Source organism: Monomorium pharaonis, chromosome 5 (genome assembly GCF_013373865.1).
Source record: "Monomorium pharaonis isolate MP-MQ-018 chromosome 5, ASM1337386v2, whole genome shotgun sequence".
NCBI lineage: Eukaryota > Metazoa > Arthropoda > Insecta > Hymenoptera > Formicidae > Monomorium > Monomorium pharaonis.
Genome location: NC_050471.1, coordinates 14,335,971 through 14,348,428, shown reverse-complemented (window position 1 = coordinate 14,348,428; position 12,458 = coordinate 14,335,971). Strand labels below are relative to the sequence as shown.

The window sequence follows — 12,458 nt, the reverse complement described above, 5'->3', positions numbered from 1 at the left end:
TCACTACAATACATAGAACTAAATGAAAACCGTAAAATATGCAATTTTTTAGGTAATTTTCGAACGCAATTTGTCGTCTTCGCGATTTTTTCCACAGCAGGTGTAATGCAACAAAGTTGCATAAAAACTTTTGATTTTGACGGGTCAAGCTTTATCATTGTGCCGTTTTGTGAAAAAAAGATAATTGAAATCGCCAAGTCATCTGAAAGTAGAGAGTTCGAGCTTTAAAATGCTTTTTGGAAAATAAAAATGCAATGATTTTTCGCGGTGTTATACTTATTTGAAATTATGCAAAATTTTGACACAATTTTCATATGCGCTAATTTTGTTGACCTGTATATGAAGGGAGGAGGGGGGGAGGAGAGGGAAAAAGAGAGAGAGAGAGGGAGAAGGGGGAACAAGAGAAAGGGGGGAAAGGGGCGAAGAAAAGAGATACTGCACTAATGTTGCACTCGCGCGTGAAAAAAACTTTGATTTTTGGATACAGCTGTTGATATACCCAGATGCAACAACTATAGCGCACACAGACCTGTTCAAAATCTGATTCATGAACTATAAAAGTGCCTTTTCACGCTGACGCTTGACGCTCATTTTCAGCGTCAAAAGACATCACGTGATTAAAAATGACGAATGGGTATCTTTATTTTTAGTCACGTGATGTCTTTTGACGCTGAAAATGAGCGTCAAGCGTTAGAGTGAAAAGGCACCTTAACGCTTTCATCTTTCCGTTGCCTCGCTAAAGCAAAACGGAGAGTAAACAAAAAAGGATAGACGCTAGATCATCGTCTGAATGGAGGCCTGCCCAAGGCGCTAAAAGGTCCTTGAGTTTTGCTATTGTTGTGTAATTGTATTTCACCTATTTTCCTGTGTTTGTAAATCCTATAACATTGCTACGCCGTTGATCTTTTTCCCTTGTTTGTTATTATAAAAAATATAAATATGTGGAGGTTATATTTCAAATTTTATCACAATTGTGTGAGTAAAGTTCCGTATAGGTCGGACCTCGATTTTTTTGAAATTACGTAATCTTATGTATTTGGGCGCGCTGATTACAAATATAATAGTAACAATTGACGCAAATTAAATTTTTATGGCAAAAAACAAAAAAACCACAAAAATTACGATTTTTTCTATTTATTTCCGTAAATGATAAATTTCGAAAAATATTTTAAATAAAAGTTGTAGATCTGATCAAAATACACATTTTATGTCCAATTAATTTTTGTCATAAAAATAAGTTTTTGAGAAAAATGACGTTAATGTTGAAAACTTCATATGACTAATCTAACACAATTCGAGTTAATTTTATTAAAACCGGAAGGGAGTGCGGGGAGGTCCACTCACACTCCTTCCTTGCTTACAGAGCAAAACACGTCCACGCTTGTTTACTTTTCACGCGAAGCAAAGTCTACCCACACTCCCCCCTGTTTATAGCAAAACGACATCCACGCTTGTACTGTACCACATGGATTTGCGTAGCGAGGTCTACTCACCATCTTTATCCTCTTCAATATTTTAGTTTTTTGGGGTAATTTAAGTAAACATTAAAATTAACTAATAAAACTCAATGTGTGTTAGAAGAGTTATGTGAAGTTTTAAACATTTAACGTTTTTCTCAAAAATTGTTTTTATGCAAGAATCAATAGGACATAAAATGTGTATTTCGATGACATCTACAACTTTCACCTAAAATATTTTTCAAAATTCCCATTATTTACAGAAATAAATGGAAAAAAATCATGATTTTTATAGTTTTTTCATGGATTCTGCCATGAAAATTTGCGCCAATTTTCTATTATATTCGTAATCAGCGCCAAAATACATAAGAATAGATAGTTCCCAAAAAATTGGGGGTCCGACCTATACGGAACTTTACCTAATAAAAATTGGTGTTCTTCCGAAATCTCGTCTTGCTTTTTTTCCGAGCCGTCGCGTCGGGTGTGCGAATAAGTGTGTGAAAGTGTCTCGACCCAACGATATTGTACTATTGACTCAATCCTGCTTGATACGTTAAGTAATATTTTTGTTGTTAAAATGAATATGTGGCATACAAATAAATTACAATCTAATAATAAAATTATACAAAAAAATTTTATCTTTTTAAGACTTAAACTTTTATCTTAAGTTTATGATGATCGTTGCGTAACCATTGTGCATCTGCTTTCTGTCCCAAAAATCCAAATTCAAATCCACTAAGAACGTATCCAATTTTTAATTAATCATTGAAACCTTAAAGGGCAATGACAAATTATTATGTAAAAGTATTTTGTCGAGATGGTCACCATAAGCCTTATGGCATAAGGTATGCAAATAATCATGCAAATGAAGAAAATCTTCCTATTATGAAAGAACTGACTTTAGTAAGTGAGTAAATGAGAGAAAGAAAGAGAAAAAATTAAACAGATATATATAATGAAGAAAGAGAAAAAATTAAACAGATATATATCACATGCATTCACTTTTTCATAATAAAAAACAAATGTTTATTTAAAAAATTTAATGTAATAACGTTATGTACTTCATAGGCACAGAATAATAGCTAAAATACAATATTACGCAATGATTACAAGAATAAGGAGCCCCTTGATACACTTGCTTTAAATTTAGATTTTCTGTAATAAAAGTTAAGTCCCATTTATACATAAAGACTGTAAACCATTAACTTATATCGGTATTGTAAAAGGGGTAGATGGATTTTTGATATTTTACGAAGTACACGGGGATTGTACGATTCAGTTTTTTTAAATTCAGTTTTCTATTCAGCTGAATTCAAAAATCACAGCCAAAATGCTCCAAATATCCAAGAAAAAAATTTTGATATTTTAAATAAAAGAAAAAAAATTGATTTCATCATTTTTTCAAGATATCTAATTATTTTTTTCTCATATTTCCATTAAAATAGTAACTTTTATTTTTACTAATAAATAAATAATTTCGACTTAATTATCAATAACTAAATGCCAGTCGGTCGATGGTACCATGTAAATATTTTCTTGCGATTCGCTTATTTGTTTATATATGATTTGTTTATTCTTTTATTCTTTGCGCCTTTATATACAGGGTGTTCCTGAACATGTTGGTTAACGTTCATAAAAAAGTAGAAGGGATTGAGATGAACATAAAAGTCCAATATTGCCTTAGGTTAAATCCAATCTAATAATCAAGATATTAGCGTATGGGATCTACAAACATCTAATTAATTTCTATCGTAATTGTGAACAATAATTTAATGAAAACTTATCGAACATTCATACGATAGATCTTTTCTTCCATGTTATAGTTCGAGCAGATCGAGCTCTTCCCTCGGCGCGCACTCATTCGCATAATTTGAAAAATTAATACCTCGATATTGGTGGACTTAACCCAAGACCTAACCCAAGACTTAACCAAAGACAATATTGGACTTTTATATTCATCTCAATCCCTTCTACCTTTTTACGAGCGTTGCCAACATGTTCAAGGGCACCCTGTATATTTTTCCTACAACCTATTTAAATTGTAAAAATTCAAACACAATAACAAAAAATTACTCTTTCAGCACAAAATAAGGTAAATGAGAAGCGTAATCAAAATTGCAGGAACACATTAAGTTAAATTAGTGGCTTTTTATAATTAAAGATTAGATTTTTTGTATTTTTTATAGATATGTGTTATACTTGCGTATATAAACATGAAAAAACATAAAACACATAATTAGCTACAAATATACGTTTTCAAAATCAGATCTGTAATATCTGGTAAAAAAACATTTTAACATACAAAAAATAATATTCTACTTTATAAACGCTCTAGGATAATATCCCCCCCCCTCTCTCTCTCTCTCTGTCACTGCTATAAGATTATCTTATTTATTTAATAATAAAAACAAAAGCTACAATTTTAATGAAAACATGAGAGAAATATGAGATAACAGCGCTATATATACAATTTATATATTTTATTTTATTTTTTATATTGCTGACACGACCCATTTTAATCTATCACCCCTCGTAACTTTGCAGGGAGCGACCGTATAGAAAATGTTTCAGACAAAAGTTCAAGGGGGACATAAGATGGTGACCTTGGCTTTGACCTTGGAATCAAATTTGAAAATCATTTGTATGTCAACTTAATTCTTTTTAATGAAACCCTCTCCTTTTTATTACATGTTCTTGAAGATCATCTCGAGAGCTTTCCAAAACACTACAATTAAAAGTGTTTTGCTTAACTACTTTTTAATTTATAAGACTTGAAAGTTATAGTACCGCCGGTATTAGCATTACTCAAAGTGTAGCACGTGGAGACTGCTCGGTCGGATTTACACCTCGTGTGTGTGTGTGTGTGTGTGTGTGTGTGTGTGTGTGTGTGCGTGCGTGCGCGTGTGTGCGTGCCATGCATGCGTGTGTGATAACGTATTTCAGAGAATAACACCAGCTTGGTGTTATTATAACATGCTTGAAAGAGTTCGTAATAATTTTGACGAGAGATTGCGTTTATGTACCCAAGAAAGGTACATAACTTTTGGTTATAGCTATATTAAAGCGGTACTGTAACTTTCAAGTCTTATAAATTAAAAAGTAGTTAATGCTTTTAATTATAGTGTTTTGGAAAGCTCTCGAGATAAGAATATGTAATGAAAAGTAGGCGGTTTTATTTAAAAAAATCAAGTTGACACACAAATGTTCTTTAAATTTGATTCCAAAGTTAAGGCCAAGATTACCATCTTATGTCCCCTTTAAAGCCATACAACATTTGTCTGAAACATTTTTCTATATATAATAATTACTCCCTGCCAAGTTACAAAGGGTAATAGATTAAAATGGGACACGCTGTATAGTTAAATTAATGTCAGCATATAACTTATTTATTAATTAATAATATTGATATCTATTTTATACAATTAAGATAAATTAGCCAATAACAAACTAACAGAGAATATATAGAACATTTCTATTTATTAAATAATTATAAGATAAACAAAACATTTTGACTTACTAAGCCTTCTTCCGCAATATGTACAAAAATACATGTAGATAAATTAAAACACTACATTCAATAAATAAATTATTGTATTAGATGTACAACTTTGCTTCCGCCGTTTTCCAATAGATGGCTGTAGCGGTAACTGGTGGTCGAAATAAATAATCGTAGACATCATACAATAAGCTTAGGCATTTGTAAACATAACGCCATCAAAATATTAGTTGATTTGTGTCTGCATCATAAAGTTATTCTCGATTGAAAATATCAGCTTACGAGCCAAATTCTTGTCATTTGCGAGAGATTTCAATTTTTTGCTTCAATATAAAGATATCTGCGACTGAGGCTCATCGAATGCTCTCAAATACGTATAGTGAAGCCGGTATTATTAAAAGAACGTGCCGAGAGTGGTTTCGACGCTTCAAGAAAGGTGATTTTTACGTCGAAGATCGGCATGGCGGTGGAAGAGAAAAGGTTTTCGAAAATGCAAAATTGGAGGCATTACTTGATCAAGACTCGTGTCAAACAAAAGAAGAATTGGCAGACTCATTGGGAGTGACTCAACAAGCCATTTCAAAACGCCTGAAAATCATGGGAATAATTCAGAAGCAAGTAAATTGGGTGCCGTACGAGTTGAAGCTGAGAGATGTTGAACAGCGTTTGTTTGCTTGTGAACAGCTGCTTGCAAACAAAGACAGAAAAGATTTCTGCATCGTATTGTGACTGGGGACGAAAAATGAGTTCATTACGATAACCCCAAGCGCAGAAAATCATAGGGACTTCCTGGCCATGCTTCCATGTCGACGACCAAACCAAATATTCACGGCTCCAAGGTCATGCTCTATATTTGGTGAGATCAGCTCGGCGTAGTGTATTATGAGCTACTAAAACCGACTGAAACAATCAGGCGATCAGTATCGAAAACAATTGATGCGTTTGAGCCGAGCACTGAAAGACAAACGGCCGCAATACAACGATAGACGATTAAAGTAATGCAGCATGACAATGCTCGATGCCCCATGTCGCAAAGCCCATCAAAATATACTTGGAAACGTTGAAATGAGAAGTCCTACCCCACCCTTATGAAGAAGTGAAAAATGGATTGATTCGTGGATCGTCTCAAAAGATGACCAGTTTTTTCGACGCGATTCGTATGCTGCCAGAAAGATGGGAGAAAGTAGTGGCCAGCAATGGACAATACTTTGAATCGTATTTTGAAATGTATAACCGGTTTTTCACAATAAATCCTCGAATTTCGGAAAAAAAAAAAACGGCGGAAGCAAAGTTGTACACCTAGGATTAATGGAGTTAAATCATAAAACAGTTACATCATAGCTTTATATGTTAAGGGGATAAAATTGCAAACATATTAAATTTTAATAATGGAGTTAAGAATATAAACATTGGTTAGTGTAAATAATTATAGAGAAATACATAACTAAACTTGTTTCCACACGAAAATAATTTGAGTCTATAGATAAAATTGTAATAAAGAACTCGATTTAAATTAGTCAAAAGGAAGTTAAAAAGTGATGCTGAGAATATTGTTTAAACAAAAAAATTATCCTTTTCTAAAAAAGATATGTTATTTATTTATCGAATGTATCGAAGTCATCTCGAAAGTCTCGAAGAATTGTTGCCTTTAATCCACGATGCTGATTGGTTCTTTCGCTGAGCATTGAACCGCATGCTTCGTAGTGTTTGACAGTTGTGTTTGACAGTTGTGTTTTCAAATCAAAATTGGTTATATCAAAAGTGTGTAAGTAATAAGGTAAGTAATAAAGAGATATATTAAGTAATAATATAATCTCTCTCTCTCGGAAATAACAATAATATCTTTAAAATTTTATAATCTTTTAGAAAAAAAGAAGGAAAGGAAATAGATTGGTAGGAGAAAGAGAGAGTTTCGACTTTTGTAGAAAGAAGAAGCAGAAAAGGAAACAGAAGGTGAAACAGCGACTTCTATAGAAAGAAGGAGCGGAAAAAGAGAGAGAGAGAAAGAGAGTGTAAGAAAGAAGAAAAAGAAAAGTGTTAGAGCATTAACAGTAAATATTATTGTATTGAGTATTTTATGTAGTTAGCAGCTCACAATTACATATATTATTGGCTAATTTTTTTTCTGTGTGTGTATATTTGTGTATGCGCGCGCGTGTGTGTGTGTGTAAAATTATGTAAATTTATAAATAATTACATAATATTATATAAAAATATATTTTATTAAAAATTATTATTTACTTAATTCTTTTAACTTTTTTAAAATAAATACATACATATGTGTGTGTGTGTGTATTTATAAAAAAAAAGTTTAAAAAAAATAAGTAAATAATTTTTATTAAAATATGTTTTTATATAATATTAAGATATATTAAGTAATAATGTAATATATATAGGAAATAACAATAATATCTTTAAAATTTTATAATCTTTTAGAAAAAAAGAAGGAAAGGAAATAGATTGGTAGGAGAAAGAGAGTTTCGACTTTTGTTGAAAAAAGAAGCAGAAAAGAAAACAGAAGGAGAAACAGCGACTTCTATAGAAAGAAGGAGCAGAAAAAGAGAGAGAGAGAAAGAGAGTGTAAGAAAGAAGAAAAAGAAGAGTGTTAGAGCATTAACAGTAAATATTATTGTAAGTTAGCAGCTCGCAATTACATATATTATTGGCTATATTTTTTTCTGTGTGTGTATATTTGTGCGTGCGCGCGCGTGTGTGTGTGTGTGTAAAATTATGTAAATTTATAAATAATTACATAATATTATATAAAAATATATTTTATTAAAAATTATTATTTACTTAATTCTTTTAACTTTTTTAAAATAAATACATACATATATGTGTGTGTGTGTGTATTTATAAAAAAAAGTTTAAAAAAAAAAATGTAAATAATTTTTATTAAAATATGTTTTTATATAATATTATGTAATTATTTATAAACTTACACTTACACGTTTTTTATTCAAAATTGCAGAAGATAGAGGATAGATATAGACAACATAAAAATATGATTAATAATTTGTGTTGAGAGAGAAAGAGAGAAAGAGAGAGAGGGAGAAAAAGAGAGAGCGTGAGATAAAAAAAATAAAAAATAAAATTTAAAATAATTAAGTAAATAATAATTTTTATAAAAATGTTTTTATATAATATTATGTAATTATTTATAAAATTATACTTACACGTTTTTTATTCAAAATTGCAGAAGATAAAAGATAGAGGATTAAAGAAAGAGAAAAAGATAAAGAAAGGAGAGAAAAAAAGAAAAGAGAGAAAAGATTCAAAAAGCATAATTCTTTTAAATTAATAAACATTAAGACATTTCATAAAAAAGCGGAGAGAAAAAGGAGAAGAGACGAGATAGGTATTTAATAATTGTTTAAAAAGCTGTAAAGCTTGTTTTGTCAAAATTTTGAATTTTTAATGACTTAATTGCGTTTTTATTTTTAACATATATAAATGTTTTTATTTAAGGTTAAAGAAAATAAACATTATATTAAAAAAGAAAACAAGAAATAGAGGAAGCAGAAGTAAGGAAAAGAAATATTAAAGAGGTATATACAGAAAATAGAAATAAAAATTTACATAATATTAATGAATGTCAGGGGTAGAAAATCAATATATCATTTGGTTGTAATTAACATTGACTCCAAACTGGTAGATATATTGATTTTCTTATAGCTGTTTCAAAATCAATTAATATAGCTGATACGGACGTAAAACCATATATACACTGCAAAAAATGTAATGTATCCAATGAGATATGTAGTTGAGGACTGCCTACTCAATGCAATACTATATGTTATATTAGCACTTAACAAATCAAACTTTCACCTAGGGATTCTCAAAGTAGAGTCTTTTCCCTTTAATTTAAAAAAAGTACATGTAATTTAGATGATTTTTCGCAAAGTTGCATTACTTTGAAGATTGCCTAAAAATCGGTCAAAACTTTTGTCTCGTTTTCTTTTGCGCCAGTGTTTATATAGATATTTATAAAAAATAAAAAGTTTAAAAAAATTGCAAGAATTAAGTGATAGGTAGAAGAAGAAGAGAAAGAGAGAGAGAGAGAGAGAGAGAGAGAGAGAGAGAGAGAGAGAAGGAAAGAGAGAGAGAGAGAGAGAAGGAAAGAGAGAGAGAGAGAGAGAGAGAGAGAGAGAGAGAGAGAGAGAGAGAAGGAAAGAGAGAGAGAGAAATTAAGTAAATTTGAAGATCTTATTAAGAGAGAAAAAGAGAGAGAGAGTGCGAGATTTCAGGAAGGTAACATTTGCGTTTTAAATATTTTGAAAAAAAGGAATCTTAAACTCTTAATTCTCATTTCTTATTAATTATCATTCTCAATAATTATCAATTTTTATTAATTATTATTATTCTCATTAAATATCATTTGCGTTTTAATTATTTTGACATTTTGTGTATTTTAATAGAAGAAAAGGAATGAGATTAAAGAGAAAGAATTGAGATCGAGAGAGTTTAAAAAGAAATCCAGAAAGTGAAAGTGTTGAAATTTGATTGAAAATTATCAGGTAACATTACGTATAATATTATAAATTTTAATTTATTTAAAAATTTAAATTTAATGTTGTATTATTAAGGCATAAGATTTAAAAAATTTAATTTTAAAGTTGTTGGATGCTTGTTGTCAGAAGTTGTTGAAATGGTTAGAGAGCGATAGTGAGTTTTATCGAAAGAGATTAGAAAAAGAAAGAGATTAGATGAAAGGAAATTATAATTGAGAGAGATTAAACAAGAAAGCCAGAAAGTGAGTTTTGAAATTTTATTGAAAATTGACAGGTAACGTTACATATAATATATTATAATTTTTAATTTATTTAAAGGGGATTAAGTATGGAGGTAAAGTGTGTAAGAGATGATATTAAGAAACATGCAAATATAATATAATAAATAATTTGTGTTTAGAGAGAGAGAGAGAGAGAGAGAGAGAGAGAGAGAGAGAGAGAGAGAGAGAGAGAGAGAGAGAGAGAGAAAGAGGTGGGGAGGAGGGGGGAGAATGAGAGAGCGTGAGAGATATAGAAGAGGATTAAATAAAAAAGTAAAGTGTGTAAGAGTAATATTGAACAATATGAAAATAATATAATTAATATAATAATATAATTAATAATTTAGAGAGGGAGAAAGGGAGAATGAGGGAGCGTGAGATAGAGAAGGGCATTAAATATGATAAAGTGTGTGAGAGTAATATTACAGAAGAAGAATAAGTGCAATGTTCAATATAAAAATGCTAAGTGGCGCGCGCGAAGCGCGCGCAATGTTGTGTTCTAGTCTATTCTAGATAACAAAGGACCCCGCACAAAACACATGGAAAAGTAGCTCCAAATAGAATTGGCTGAAATTTTAGTATGATGAAATCTTGACTGCTCTGATTAAAAGTCTCAATAGCCAAAATTCAGAAAATGCCTAGTTTCCGAGATATTTAGTGTCGAATCGAAGTTAAAATCGAAAATTGAATTGTCGAAAGTATCCGAGTCTGCTATATGCACAGTATATGGGTGTGTATGTAGAGATATAAATGCGTGTGCATCTTCAAACATGCTGACGATCCTAAAACTGTCTAATACATATAAAAAACCTTCAATGTGTTACAAAGCTCTGAAAATAGAACTTTTTCATTCACAAATCGTCATCATCGATTTCAACGCCGTCGATTTCAACATCGTTGCACAGTGGAGCCAATTCCCCAAAAGCTGGCCAAAAGTCAAAAAATATAGTTTTTATGTAGGGTATTTGAAGTATTAGATTGGGTAGACTGATACTTCAAGTTTTAACATGTGCCATTAGAAAGATCCGCTATTTTATATTTTCGTTAAAAATTTAGTACTAAAACGACCTTCACACGAGCAGTAGCTCTCTCATAAAAAGAAGAAAACAAAACATCTTTTCAAAAAGTCATAACGGATCAATACGATTGACCAATTTCAATTCTACAAAATGGAATCATCTGGTGAATGTAAGTAGAATTTAAATATGTATTATAAAAACCGAATTTAAAAAATATATAAATATGTATTACAAATATTCGCAAAATATGTAAATATGTACTATATGTAAATATGTAAATAATTCAAAATATGTAAATATGTATTAAAAATATTCGCAACGTAAATTATTGCATTCTTACATGACAAAAATTTTAGAAAACATTGAGTAATATAGTTCCATAGAGTTCTGCAGCAAAACTCATTGCAAGTTGTAGTTTATAGTATTATTAAATAAATTAAACAAACAGCAGCTGCCCGTACATGCCCCTAAAAAAATGGCACAAGTTTTTTTAATAACTAGTAAAAGTATACGTTGATTATTAAAGTTTAAAAGAACGTTCCTAGCAATAATTTGTGCAACAAAGTTAGTTGCAAAAAAATTTTTTTAATTCGTTATAAACAAGGAACATATTATAAACATTATATTATTTGTTATAATATAAAGCATAGACATATTGTACATGTTTTTGTCGTAGTTTTTTGCGTAGAATCGATTGGCGTGGTTTTAGTCCAGAATAATTATTTTTTAATTTGTATATAACAAATTGTTAAAAACATTTTTTTGCAATTAATTTTTTGTTGCACAAATCATTGCTAGGAACGTTGCCAAGAACAGCGTTAACACTTTTTTGATATCACTCATTTTGCCATGGGACATAATAAAAATTGCGAATGTTAGAAACTTTATATCTGCTATTTCTTTTCTCTTCAAATTTATAATCTGCGACCTCAAAAACCTATATATGCTACATCTCACATAAATTTAATAAGAATAACGTACAGTATTTAAGCTATTTAAACTTCAACATTGCCATTTTCTAGCAGCCATTTTATTTTTTCTTAATTTTGACTTCAGATTATTAATCAGCAATCTCGAAAACCTATATGTATAAAGCTTTACATAAAACCGATAAAAATTATGGTTTTTAGTTTTTTAGTCTTTTCATGGCCGCCATTTTGTTTTTTTTTTGCTCCGGATCGTCATCAGTAACCCCCAAAACCCCAATATATAAAGTTTCAGGCTAATATTTTAATTTTTTAATTTTTCTCCAGTTTTTTGGGGATTTGGCCCCACTGTGCGTCGATTTGACACCAGATATCTCGGAAACTAGGCATTTTCTGAATTTCGGCTATTGAGACTTTTGATCAGGACAATCAAGACTTCATCATACTAAAATTTCAGCCAATTCTATCTGGGGCTACTTTTCCATGTATTTTGTGTAGTCCTTTCTGCAAGTCAAAAATTAAATACTTCAAAAATAATTTACTCACTGTAGCTGCAAAAAATAAGATGGCTATTCGATTGGTTAACTGAACATGTGTCTCAAATAATTTATATTATGTGAGTGTTAATTGAATCTAGCTGTTAAATTTAATCTGACTGTGTTAGGTTCATATATAAACATGTTTTCATATTTTCTCTTATCTATTCATATTTTTTTAAATAAATCTGTTCAAATAGCAAAATAGGATTCATACAAGAGCTCCATATTCTTGTTTAAGTTACGTCTGTTC

General features: G+C 30.4%; 1 protein-coding gene and 1 long non-coding RNA gene across 3 annotated transcripts in view; one reads left to right on the top strand and one right to left on the bottom strand.

Annotated features, from left to right (window-relative positions):
* LOC105832557 (NAD-dependent protein deacetylase sirtuin-2) overlaps positions 1-12,458 on the bottom strand; it is a 39,211-nt gene that overhangs the window by 24,160 nt on the left and 2,593 nt on the right. The gene's annotated exons all lie outside the window — the stretch shown is intronic.
* On the top strand, positions 1,182-6,973 carry LOC118645469. Its single transcript, XR_004963157.1, has 2 exons — positions 1,182-6,730; positions 6,820-6,973. It is a non-coding gene; the product is annotated as an uncharacterized LOC118645469 (long non-coding RNA).